The sequence below is a fragment of the Crinia signifera genome, chromosome 19, assembly GCF_055691185.1.
Source record: "Crinia signifera chromosome 19, ASM5569118v1, whole genome shotgun sequence".
Lineage (NCBI taxonomy): Eukaryota > Metazoa > Chordata > Amphibia > Anura > Myobatrachidae > Crinia > Crinia signifera.
In genome coordinates, this window is record NC_139226.1 from 18,434,161 (window position 1) to 18,446,904 (window position 12,744).

Sequence of the window (12,744 nt, forward strand, 5' to 3'; positions counted from 1 at the left end):
CATAAATAATTCTAATTGGTCCTGGACGACCAACCCGAGGCACCCCTGCAAGTGTCCCGAGGCACCCCAGGGAGCCTAGGCGCACAGTTTGGGAACCACTGGCCTACATGCAACTCCAGTGAGTGTTATTTCTAACTGCGAGCTATAACCAGGCTGTAAGTCCCCGAATGGCTTATGCATGCTCCATTATTATTACATATTATTATTTATTATTATTATTATTATTAGTAGTATTATTGTTACAGTTTCTTATATAGCGCACACATATTCCGCAGCGATTTACAGAGAATATTTGACCATTCACATCAGTCCCTGCCCCAGTGGTGCTTACAATCTTTATCCCCTACCACATGTACACGCACACAGACATTCTAGGGTTAATTTGTTGGGAGACAATTAACCTACCAGTATATTTTTGGATTGTGGGAGGAAACCGGAGTACCCAGAGGAAACCCACGCAAGTACGGGGAGAATATACAAACTCTGCACAGTTAGAGCCATGGTTCGCACAGTAAGAGCCAAAGGTCAGTCAGAGGTGGCAGTAGCTCCTGCTGCCAATGGTGATCTGAATCAGGCCCATAGGCAAAGCGTGTCTGACTGCAGATGAAGAAAAAACAGACATGCCACTGCAGAAGTTCAGTAGATAACTTAAGGCCCGTACACACTGGGCGACTTTGAGCTGAAAGTCGCTCAAACAGCTCAAACAGCTGAAAGCCGCCCAGTGTGTATGGTCCGGCGATGAGCAGTGAGTGCTGCTGTGCGCTCCCGCAACATCGCCGGGAAAGCCTTTCATCTGCTGGTTATACCAGCAGATGAGTGGCTTTCAGGACGGTTTTTCTTAGCGCTCCACTATGCAACGCCGTCCTCCCCCCTCCCCTCCGTCAGCACCGGGCAGGGGGAAAGCCGCTCAGTGTGTATGCACTGAGCGGCTTTCCCCGCAGCGATGATAGTGATCATCGCTATCCATACAGCGCATAGTCAGCCAGTGTGTATGGACCTTTACTCCTACGAATGATTTCTCTCCCCTTTGGCCGCATGCAATGGGATGTGTTCCCATACATCCCCTCGCATAATACCGATTGTATTCGGTGGTGTGGGGAGGTATTCGACCAGTGGCGTTTCAGGACTTCCTAAGTAGCGAACGACCGCTGCTTAGTGAACCTTGCTGAATCAGGCCCTTAGTGCATGCTTTGCAATCAAATATGATGGCAAGAAGACTGCACATGACCCGTTATGTACAACTACAAAAATATTTTATTATAGCAGTATCTAAATATATAGAAGGCTAGATTCTCCTCCCCTTTTCGAGGTGAAGTACCACCAGTAACCACTAGAGGTCACTCGACAGACCAAAATTAGTCCTTAACTGAAACTAAAACGAAAGCTATCTGTTTCACACTTGCTGGATATGAATAGAGGGAGCTGGGAAGACAGAGATTGGAGCTACAGATGGAGCCACTCTTATCAGAGAGGCTCCCATCGCGCCATCCGCCATCCCACGCCATATGTCACAATGGGGCGCGCGCACAATATGCTCACGTGCGCCATATGTCAGAATGGGGTGCGTGCACAAGATGCTCATGTGCGCCATATGTCAGAATGGGACGCATGCACAAGATGCTCATGCGCGCCATATGTCAGAATGGGGCGTGCACAATATGCTCACGTGCGCCATACGTCAGAATGGGGCACACGCAGAAGATGCTCATGTGCGCCATATGTCAGAATGGGGCGCGCGCACAAGATGCTCATGTGCGCCATATGTCAGAATGGGGTGCGCGCACAAGATGCTCATGCGTGCCATATGTCAGAATGGGGCGCGCGCACAAGATGCTCATGCGCGCCATATGTCAGAATGGGGTGCGCGCACAAGATGCTCATGCGCGCCATATGTCAGAATGGGGTGCGCGCACAAGATGCTCATGCGCGCCATATGTCAGAATGGGGTGCGCACACAAGATGCTCATGCGCGCCATATGTCAGAATGGGGTGCGCGCACAAGATGCTCATGTGCGCCATATGTCAGAATGGGGTGCGCGCACAAGATGCTCATGCGCGCCATATGTCAGAATGGGGTGCGCGCACAAGATGCTCATGCGCGCCATATGTCAGAATGGGGTGCGCGCACAAGATGCTCATGTGCGCCATATGTCAGAATGGGGTGCGCGCACAAGATGCTCATGCGTGCCATATGTCAGAATGGGGCGCGTGCACAAGATGCTCATGCGCGCCATATGTCAGAATGGGGTGCGCGCACAAGATGCTCATGCGCGCCATATGTCAGAATGGGGTGCGCGCACAAGATGCTCATGCGCGCCATATGTCAGAATGGGACGCGTGCACAAGATGCTCATGCGCGCCATATGTCAGAATGGGGTGCGCGCACAAGATGCTCATGCGCGCCATATGTCAGAATGGGACGCGTGCACAAGATGCTCATGCGCGCCATATGTCAGAATGGGACGCGTGCACAAGATGCTCATGCGCGCCATATGTCAGAATGGGGCGCGCGCACAAGATGCTCATGCGCGCCATATGTCAGAATGGGACGTGTGCACAAGATGCTCATGTGCGCCATATGTCAGAATGGGGTGTGCACAAGATGCTCATGTGCGCCATATGTCAGAATGGGACGCGTGCACAAGATGCTCATGTGCGCCATATGTCAGAATGGGACGCGTGCACAAGATGCTCATGTGCGCCATATGTCAGAATGGGACGCGTGCACAAGATGCTCATGCGCACCATATGTCAGAATGGGACGCGTGCACAAGATGCTCATGTGCGCCATATGTCAGAATGGGGCACGCGCACAAGTTGCTCATGTGCACCATGTGTCAGAATGGGGGGCACTCGCACAAGATGCTCATGCGCGCAATATGTCAGAATGGGGTGCGCGCACAAGATGCTCATGCGCGCCATATGTCAGAATGGGATGCGTGCACAAGATGCTCATGCGCGCCATATGTCAGAATGGGGTGCGCGCACAAGATGCTCATGTGCACCTTATGTCAGAATGGGGTGCGCGCACAAGATGCTCATGTGCGCCATATGTCAGAATGGGGGGCACGCGCACAAGATGCTCATGCGCGCAATATGTCAGAATGGGGTGCGCGCACAAGATGCTCATGCGCGCCATATGTCAGAATGGGATGCGTGCACAAGATGCTCATGTGCGCCATATGTCAGCATGGGGTGCGCGCACAAGATGCTCATGCGCGCCATAAGTCAGAATGGGGTGCGCGCACAAGATGCTCATGTGCACCTTATGTCAGAATGGGGTGCGCGCACAAGATGCTCATGCGCGCCATATGTCAGAATGGGACGCGTGCACAAGATGCTCATGCGCGCCATATGTCAGAATGGGACGCGTGCACAAGATGCTGATGCGCGCCATATGTCAGAATGGGACGCGTGCACAAGATGCTCATGTGCGCCATATGTCAGAATGGGACGCGTGCACAAGATGCTCATGTGCGCCATATGTCAGAATGGGACGCGTGCACAAGATGCTCATGCGCGCCATATGTCAGAATGGGACGCGTGCACAAGATGCTCATGTGCGCCATATGTCAGAATGGGACGCGTGCACAAGATGCTCATGTGCGCCATATGTCAGAATGGGGCACGCGCACAAGATGCTCATGTGCACCATGTGTCAGAATGGGGGGCACTCGCACAAGATGCTCATGCGCGCAATATGTCAGAATGGGGTGCGCGCACAAGATGCTCATGCGCGCCATATGTCAGAATGGGATGCGTGCACAAGATGCTCATGTGCGCCATATGTCAGAATGGGGTGCGCGCACAAGATGCTCATGCGCGCCATATGTCAGAATGGGGTGCGCGCACAAGATGCTCATGTGCACCTTATGTCAGAATGGGGTGCGCGCACAAGATGCTCATGTGCGCCATATGTCAGAATGGGGGGCACGCGCACAAGATGCTCATGCGCGCAATATGTCAGAATGGGGTGCGCGCACAAGATGCTCATGCGCGCCATATGTCAGAATGGGATGCGTGCACAAGATGCTCATGTGCGCCATATGTCAGCATGGGGTGCGCGCACAAGATGCTCATGCGCGCCATAAGTCAGAATGGGGTGCGCGCACAAGATGCTCATGTGCACCTTATGTCAGAATGGGGTGCGCGCACAAGATGCTCATGCGCGCCATATGTCAGAATGGGACGCGTGCACAAGATGCTCATGCGCGCCATATGTCAGAATGGGACGCGCGCACAAGATGCTGATGCGCGCCATATGTCAGAATGGGGCGCGCGCACAAGATGCTCATGCGCGCCATATGTCAGAATGGGACGCGTGAACAAGATGCTCATGCGCGCCATATTTCATAATGGGAAGCGTGCACAAGATGCTCATGCGCGCCATATGTCAGAATGGGGCGCGCGCACAAGATGCTCATGTGCGCCATATGTCAGAATGGGGTGCGCGCACAAGATGCTCATGTGCGCGCCATATGTCAGAATGGGGTGCGCGCACAAGATGCTCATGTGCGCCATATGTCAGAATGGGGGGGTGCGAGCACAAGATGCTCATGTGCGCCATATGTCAGAATGGGGTGTGCACAAGATGCTCATGTGCGCCATATGTCAGAATGGGACGCGTGCACAAGATGCTCATGTGCGCCATATGTCAGAATGGGACGCGTGCACAAGATGCTCATGTGCGCCATATGTCAGAATGGGACGCGTGCACAAGATGCTCATGTGCGCCATATGTCAGAATGGGACGCGTGCACAAGATGCTCATGTGCGCCATATGTCAGAATGGGGCACGCGCACAAGATGCTCATGTGCACCATGTGTCAAAATGGGATGTGCGCACAAGATGCTCACGTGCGCCATATGTCAGAATGGGACGCGTGCACAAGATGCTCATGTGCGCCATATGTCAGAATGGGACGCGTGCACAAGATGCTCATGTGCGCCATATGTCAGAATGGGGTGTGCACACAAGATGCTCATGCGCGCCATATGTCAGAATGGGACGCGTGCACAAGATGCTCATGTGGGCCATATGTCAGAATGGGACGCGTGCACAAGATGCTCATGTGCGCCATATGTCAGAATGGGACGCGTGCACAAGATGCTCATGTGCGCCATATGTCAGAATGGGACGCGCGCACAAGATGCTCATGTGCGCCATATGTCAGAATGGGGTGCGCGCACAATATGCTCATGTGCGCCATATGTCAGAATGGGGAGAGTGCACAAGATGCTCATGTGCGCCATATGTCAGAATGGGACGCGTGCACAAGATGCTCATGTGCGCCATATGTCAGAATGGGGTGTGCGCACAAGATGCTCATGCGCGCCATTTGTCAGAATGGGGTGTGCGCACAAGATGCTTATGCGCGCCATATGTCAGAATGGGGCGCAGCACAAGATGCTCATGTGTGCCATATGTCAGAATGGGGTGCGTGCACAAGATGCTCATGTGCACCTTATGTCAGAATGGGGCGCGTGCACAAGATGCTCATGTGCGCCATATGTCAGAATGGGGCACGCGCACAAGATGCTCATGTGCGCCATATGTCAGAATGGGACGCGTGCACAAGATGCTCATGTGCGCCATATGTCAGAATGGGACGCGTGCACAAGATGCTCATGTGCGCCATATGTCAGAATGGGGCGTGCGCACAAGATGCTCATGTGCGCCATATGTCAGAATGGGACGCGTGCACAAGATGCTCATGTGCGCCATATGTCAGAATGGGATGTGCGCACAAGATGCTCATGTGTGCCATATGTCAGAATGGGGTGCGTGCACAAGATGCTCATGTGCGCCATATGTCAGAATGGGATGTGCGCACAAGATGCTCATGCGCGCCATATGTCAGAATGGGATGTGCGCACAAGATGCTCATGTGCGCCATATGTCAGAATGGGATGTGCGCACAAGATGCTCATGTGCGCCATATGTCAGAATGGGGCGTGCGCACAAGATGCTCATGTGCGCCATATGTCAGAATGGGACGCGTGCACAAGATGCTCATGTGCGCCATATGTCAGAATGGGGCGTGCGCACAAGATGCTCATGTGCGCCATATGTCAGAATGGGACGCGTGCACAAGATGCTCATGTGCGCCATATGTCAGAATGGGATGTGCGCACAAGATGCTCATGCGCGCCATATGTCAGAATGGGACGTGTGCACAAGATGCTCATGTGCGCCATATGTCAGAATGGGATGTGCACACAAGATGCTCATGCGCGCCATATGTCAGAATGGGATGTGCGCACAAGATGCTCATGTGCGCCATATGTCAGAATGGGGTGCGCGCACAAGATGCTCATGTGCGCCATATGTCAGAATGGGATGTGCGCACAAGCTGCTCATGTGCGCCATATGTCAGAATGGGATGTGCGCACAAGATGCTCATGCGCGCCATATGTCAGAATGGGACGCGTGCACAAGATGCTCATGTGCGCCATATGTCAGAATGGGACGCGTGCACAAGATGCTCATGTGCGCCATATGTCAGAATGGGACGTGTGCACAAGATGCTCATGTGCGCCATATGTCAGAATGGGACGCGTGCACAAGATGCTCATGCGCGCCATATGTCAGAATGGGGCACGCGCACAAGATGCTCATTTGCGCCATATGTCAGAATGGGACGTGTGCACAAGATGCTCATGTGCCCCATTCTCAGCAGTGGGACGCGCGAGCGCGTGAGACTCTCGGGCTTACCAGTCCCACAGTCCACTGCCTGTCACCAGCTCTAGCTATATGGCGAGCTGGCAGCAACAGAGAGAGTGGCTTTAGTTGCCTGATGGGCAGATTTATTAAGCTTGGAGAAGTGATTAAGGGGGAAATTTACTAAGATGTGTATTCTATTCATAGTAGGTCGTCATCATCGACACCATAGAGGATTAACTGGTTACATGCATTGATCTCCAACCAAACAACTATACAGCCATACCTCACTGGGACGCCCAATTACATTCGAACTTGGAAGCTAAGCAGTGATGGGCCTGATCAGTACTGGGTAGGGGGACCTCCCAGGAATATCGGGTGCTGTATCATACCATCGGCGGAGATTATCTGTATGCGCGGTTCCTTTGTGGTGTCAATAAATAATATTATTCTCTTGTCTTTTTTAAATTATTTCATATACCAATAGATATGCTTATAATTATATATTTATCACCTTATACCCTTTATATATAAATATTAATTATTATCTAATCATAAACAACTCCAGAGGTATTTTTTATATATTTATGTATTTATTATTTATTTTTTCTACTACTGTTTTGATTAATTTTCATACTTACAAACGTTTAATATTGTCTGTACATCTGCAAAAATATTAATTTATTTATTCTTGCCAATTCTGGTTCTCATTTATTCTGAGAACCACTTGCAGAGAAACTGAACCTACTACAAACGGGCTTACACAGCTTTAAAATATGAATAATCCATTATAAACATCCGGGTATCCATTTAAGGACATGAAACACAATGCGATCACCATGGCAACCCACGCACTGCCAGTGTATGGGAACATCTCGTATTGAAGCTTCCAGAGTGACACAGATCATCAGTGACACAGCGCATGCGCACTTACAAGGACTAAGAAGGACGGAGCACACAGACGCACGTAGCTCCTCATTTACCAGACTGTGAGGCTTCACCAACAAGGTGCACATGCGCAGTGAAGCTATACGGACGCCGGATGTGTGGCGGAAGTGGGGCGGATGTGATGTCAGGCTCCATGTAAACGGAGCTGACACACTCCAAACCTCCTTCAGGCTATTATGTACTTTTAAACACTCGTTTTGTAACTTGCTATTATGAGGACTGGTGGTACTAACCCCAGGACCTCTTAAATGGTTTTTAATATGGTTTTTTTTCACACGCAATCTTTATCTAATTAAGCAGCATTTAACGAGGGGGGCGGTACCTCAGACCCCATCCCTGCTATATATACAGCCTCAGTCATTCTGTCCCTTACCCCTGACGAAGTCCTGTTGGACGAAACATGTTGGGATACTTCTGACTCCTGCTCCTCACAACTCTGCTAATAAGTTAAGCTAACCATATTTTTATCTGTTGATAGCAGCTTGCATTTGCAGTTCACCATATTTATATATTATATTTCTCTGTTTTATATATTTTTATATATATCCTGGTCCTTTTAGCTGTGCTTATATACCAGCCAGTCCGATCATCATACTATACCAATACCATTGCCATTCCAGACTTTTAATATTGTTATATTTTATTTTTTTTTTAGTATCTATTTTTATCCCCTCCCTTTTGGTGTACATCTGATACATTTTATATTGTGGTCTTATAACATTGTGAATATCCATGTATTTTTAAAACCTTTTTCTTCTGTGTTTGAATAAATTGTCTATTTTTCATACATTGTCCCATGTGAAATACGTGCACAGTAGTCGCTATCCAAAGTCCAAAACAAAAACCTTCTTTACAAATCCCCCCTGAGTGGCACACCACCGCTCTTGGACTTAGCTGACGCCCCAACCAGAATACTAGGGGAGTGCAATATATGGGATCACGCTCCTGGACATTTACCTGTTTATATCCTCCTGGCGCACACCTCACCAAATTCTAACCTTTCCACAGATGTGTATTCTACTTCACATGCGATGTTGCTGTGGGCAACCAATCAGATCCTGTCGACTATCTTCTAGAGGGTGCTAAATAAATAAGAAGTAGATTCTGATTGGTTGCCCATAGCAACATCACATGTGAAGTAGAATCTTAGTCAATTTCCCCCAAAGTGTTTTGTTTTTATCACCGGAATATTAGTTCCTAACTGTGAAGTTACAGGCTTGGTTTGAAAAATGAAAGGTAGGAGCTGATTGGCCGGGGATAAAAACCAGACACTTTATCACCTTACAGAGCTTTATAAACCTGCCCCTCTGTTGCACAAAGTATAATCCACAATAAGGGGGAAATTTACTAAAGAAAAATCGTGGAAAAAAATCGTATTTTCATACGAAAATACAATTTTTTTTGGTGTACACGTATTTTTGGCATTTACTATGCAAAAAAAAACGTATTTTCGTATTCTTAATGATGGGACATTCGTATTTGTATTTACAAATACAAATGTCTACACCATCAATAGAATACGGCAGGAATCACCATTCAAAAGAATGGTGGTTCCTGATTTACTAAGCATCCGTGTTGATAATACGGCTGCTAATTGGCGTGAAACAGCCACGAAAATACGGCAGGAAAATACACCTTATTTTCCTGTCATATTTCAGTCAGATCTGTGCAGGCTTTAGTGTAAAAAAAAATAGAAAAATAAATAAAAAATTTAAAAAATACAGCGTGGGGTCCCCCCCCCCACAGCTGTAACCAGCACCAGGCTGAAAGAGCCGGGGCCGGTAATTAAAAATCAGGGAACCCAACAAATAGGGGTTCCCTGATTTTTAACAACCAGCCCCAGGCTCCAGGTCCGGGGCTGGTTCCCAAAATACGGGGGACAAAATGACTAGATTAAGTGAGGGCTGCATAGGCATGAAGGCATATAAGAGCCTTGCAATTTTGTGATTGGTATAATAAAGTTAGTGAAATGTTTTTTACCCCATAGAGTCCAGTGTTGTAGGTGTAGCCAATCAGGTGTAGAATGGGTGCTAGCTTATGCAGGGGTATTTAGGGGGTAGTCAGGTGATCCTTCTTCCTCTTTGAGTCTGGATTCCCACCCTCCCTCCCTTGCTTTCTACAATTACCACCTGGCTTTTCGGCCTTCACACAATTTGGCTTCACAAATATCAATTTATAATTGGCGGGAGGGCGCTCTCGATCAGCGGTCAAGTTTGAGGTACAGGAGGTCACTGTGCGGTATTGCCACCCTCTGCCAGGATGGCTGGTGAGTCCTGCCCCCGAGGGGGGACGATGGCCACTTCCTTGAACTGTCCTCACCATGCAATAGGAGGTGCGGTAAGACCGTCACAGTGCAGGCTGTGCCTTGAATTCAATGGGGCGGTTCATCGCCCTGGTTACAAGTTGGGGCGTTGTAGTCACCGCCATTGTTAACGTTTGTGACTTAGCTGGTCTCCAAGCGCTCTCCTGGCCATCCCTTTCAATAGGGTCATACCAACAATAAATACTGTTGACCTTTTAAACTTATGCAGTGGTTGTCCGTGTGGTTATTTCAGGTTAACGTGTCCGAGTGATTTATTTCTAGGGGTAACAAATGTTAATGTTAAGGTAAAGGTCAATCACAATAATTCAATAGGCGCCTTAGGGTTCCCCCCGTATTTTAAGAACCAGCCCCAGGCCAAACCAGCCAGCAGGGTAATGCCACAGCCGGGGGGAGACTTTTTATACAAGTCCCCCCCGGCCAAATCATTCATATCTACCGATCAGTCAGCCTGGCCAGGGGCCCTGGGGGAGTAGGGACCCCCCCAATAAAGGGGTCCCCCCCTCCAGGACTTACCTGACCAGGCTGAAGCCTGGTGCTGTCCTCGATGCCACTGGGCGTTGGGCATCGAGCTGATTTAAGTGTAAAAAATAGAATAAAAATCTATTGTTTTTTACTGTGGAACTATGAGTCCCAGCAAGACTCCCCCGCAAGCTGGCACTTTTAGATCCACAGTAATAAAAATAGTAAAATAAATACACACACTGACACAATAAAAATAAAACTTTAATACATCCAAAGCCCATACATACTGATACTTACCTATCTTGAGCCCATAGGTAGCCCTCGGTCCTGGTGTCGGGTGTCCTGGTCCTGTGTCGTCCTCCATGTCCGTGTCGGTGTCCGGGGTCCGAAGTAATCCATGGTGGAGCTGTGGAAGGAAATCCTACTCACCTGGTCCTCTAGCGAAGATCTCTTCTCTTGATCTGCCATAGTCCAGGTATTCTTCAGCATGCCGGCACTCCCCGCACTCTCCGCATTGGACTGAGGAGAGACGCAGAGATCCTTCATCTTCTGCGCCTCTCCTCAGAATGATTCTATTGGCCTAGCGGCCATTCAGGAGCCGACTTTCTTGGCTCCTGATTGGCCGCTAGGCGGCCAATAGAATCATTCTGAGGAGAGGCGCGGAAGATGAAGAATCTCTGCGTCTCTCCTCAGTCCGATGCGGAGAGTGCGGGGAGTGCCGGCATGCTGAAGAATACCTGGACTTTGGCGGATCAAGAGAAGAGATCTTCGCCAGAGGACCAGGTGAGTAGGATTTCCTTCCACAGCTCCACCATGGATTACTTCGGACCCCGGACACTGACATGGACATGGAATACGACACGGACGCCGACATGGACATGGAGGACGACACAGGACCAGGACACCGGACACCAGGACCGAGGGCTACCTACGGGCTCAAGATAGGTAAGTATCAGTATGTATGGGCTTTGGATGTATTAAAATTTTATTTTCATTGTGTCAGTGTGTTTTTATTTTACTATTTTTATTACTGTGGAGCTACAAGTTCCAGCGGGCCCTTGAATGCCCCGCAGGCTGGGACTTGTGGTTCTCCAAGTCCCAGCTTGCGGGGGAGGCTTGCTGGGACTCATAGTTCCACAGTAAAAAACAATAGATTTTTATTCTATTTTTTACACTCAAATCAGCTTGATGCCCACCGCACAGGGGCATCGAGAACAGCACCAGGCTTCAGCCTGGTCAGATAAGTCCTGGAGGGGGGGATCCCTTTATTGGGGGGTCCCCACTCCCCCAGGACCCCTGGCCAGGCTGACTGGCCAGAGGGCTGAATGCTTTGGCCGGGGGGACTTGTATAAAAAGTCTCCCCCCGGCTGTGATATTACCCTGCTGGCTGGTGTGGCCTGGGGCTGGTTCTTAAAATACGGGGGACCCCTAGTCATTTTGTCCCCCGTATTTTGGGAACCAGCCCCGGACCTGGAGCCTGGGGCTGGTTGTTAAAAATCAGGGAACCCCTATTTGTCGGGTTCCCTGATTTTTAATTACCGGCCCCAGCTCCTTCAGCCTGGTGCTGGTTTTTTTTTTTATGTATTTATTTTTCTTTTCTTTTTTTTACACTCTGCAGCCTGCACGGATCTGACTGATCCCTGCAGACTGCCTGCACTAATTCGTATTAGCGGCCGTATATACGGCCAGCTAATACGAATTTATACGCCATCTGAGGGTTACAAAGCAGTCATATTTGACTTAAATCCCCCTCCGGAACACGACAAAGCATACAAGGTACAGATGGAGCATGTCCCATCCTGGCAGGGGATGGCGCTGACGACGCCAGCCGCCATCCCCCGCCAGCGCCATATCGATGGCAAGAAGGGGGCGCGCGCGCATCCCCTTCAGACGGCGCTTCCATACGCTCCCCCGTGTCCCCGCTGGCTTGTCGGCGGTAACCCGGGGTCCCCGCCGCCTGTCCGCACCCCCCCCCCATACCTCCCCTAACCCTGTACGTCTCTCTGAGGCGGAGACGGACAGGGTTTCCGTCGCACTGGCGACGGAGACTGAGACGCGCGTGCTCGTGAGACGTACGCGCGTCTCAGTATGATGGATGGCGAGGCTGCTGGCTGATCGCCAGCGGGGACGTTCTGTCGATCCGCCAGCAAGGATGTAGCCTGCCCCATCTGTATGCTGTCATATTAACGCGTATTAAGAATACGAATGCAACTTTTTGCATTCGTATTCTTAGTAAATTTCCCCCTAAGTGCCTACATTGGGAATAAGGACATCGGTATTGGGGCTATTTAATAGTCCCTCGCAGGGGCGGATTGGGAATTGAAAGCAGCCCGGGAAATAATTTGAAGCA

The 12,744-nt window shown here is 49.9% G+C and overlaps 1 pseudogene; it reads left to right on the forward strand.

Annotated features, from left to right (window-relative positions):
* The first annotated feature begins 6,933 nt into the window (after positions 1 to 6,933).
* Positions 6,934 to 7,051, forward strand: LOC146044295 (5S ribosomal RNA; annotated as a pseudogene).
* The last annotated feature ends 5,693 nt before the right edge of the window (positions 7,052 to 12,744 follow it).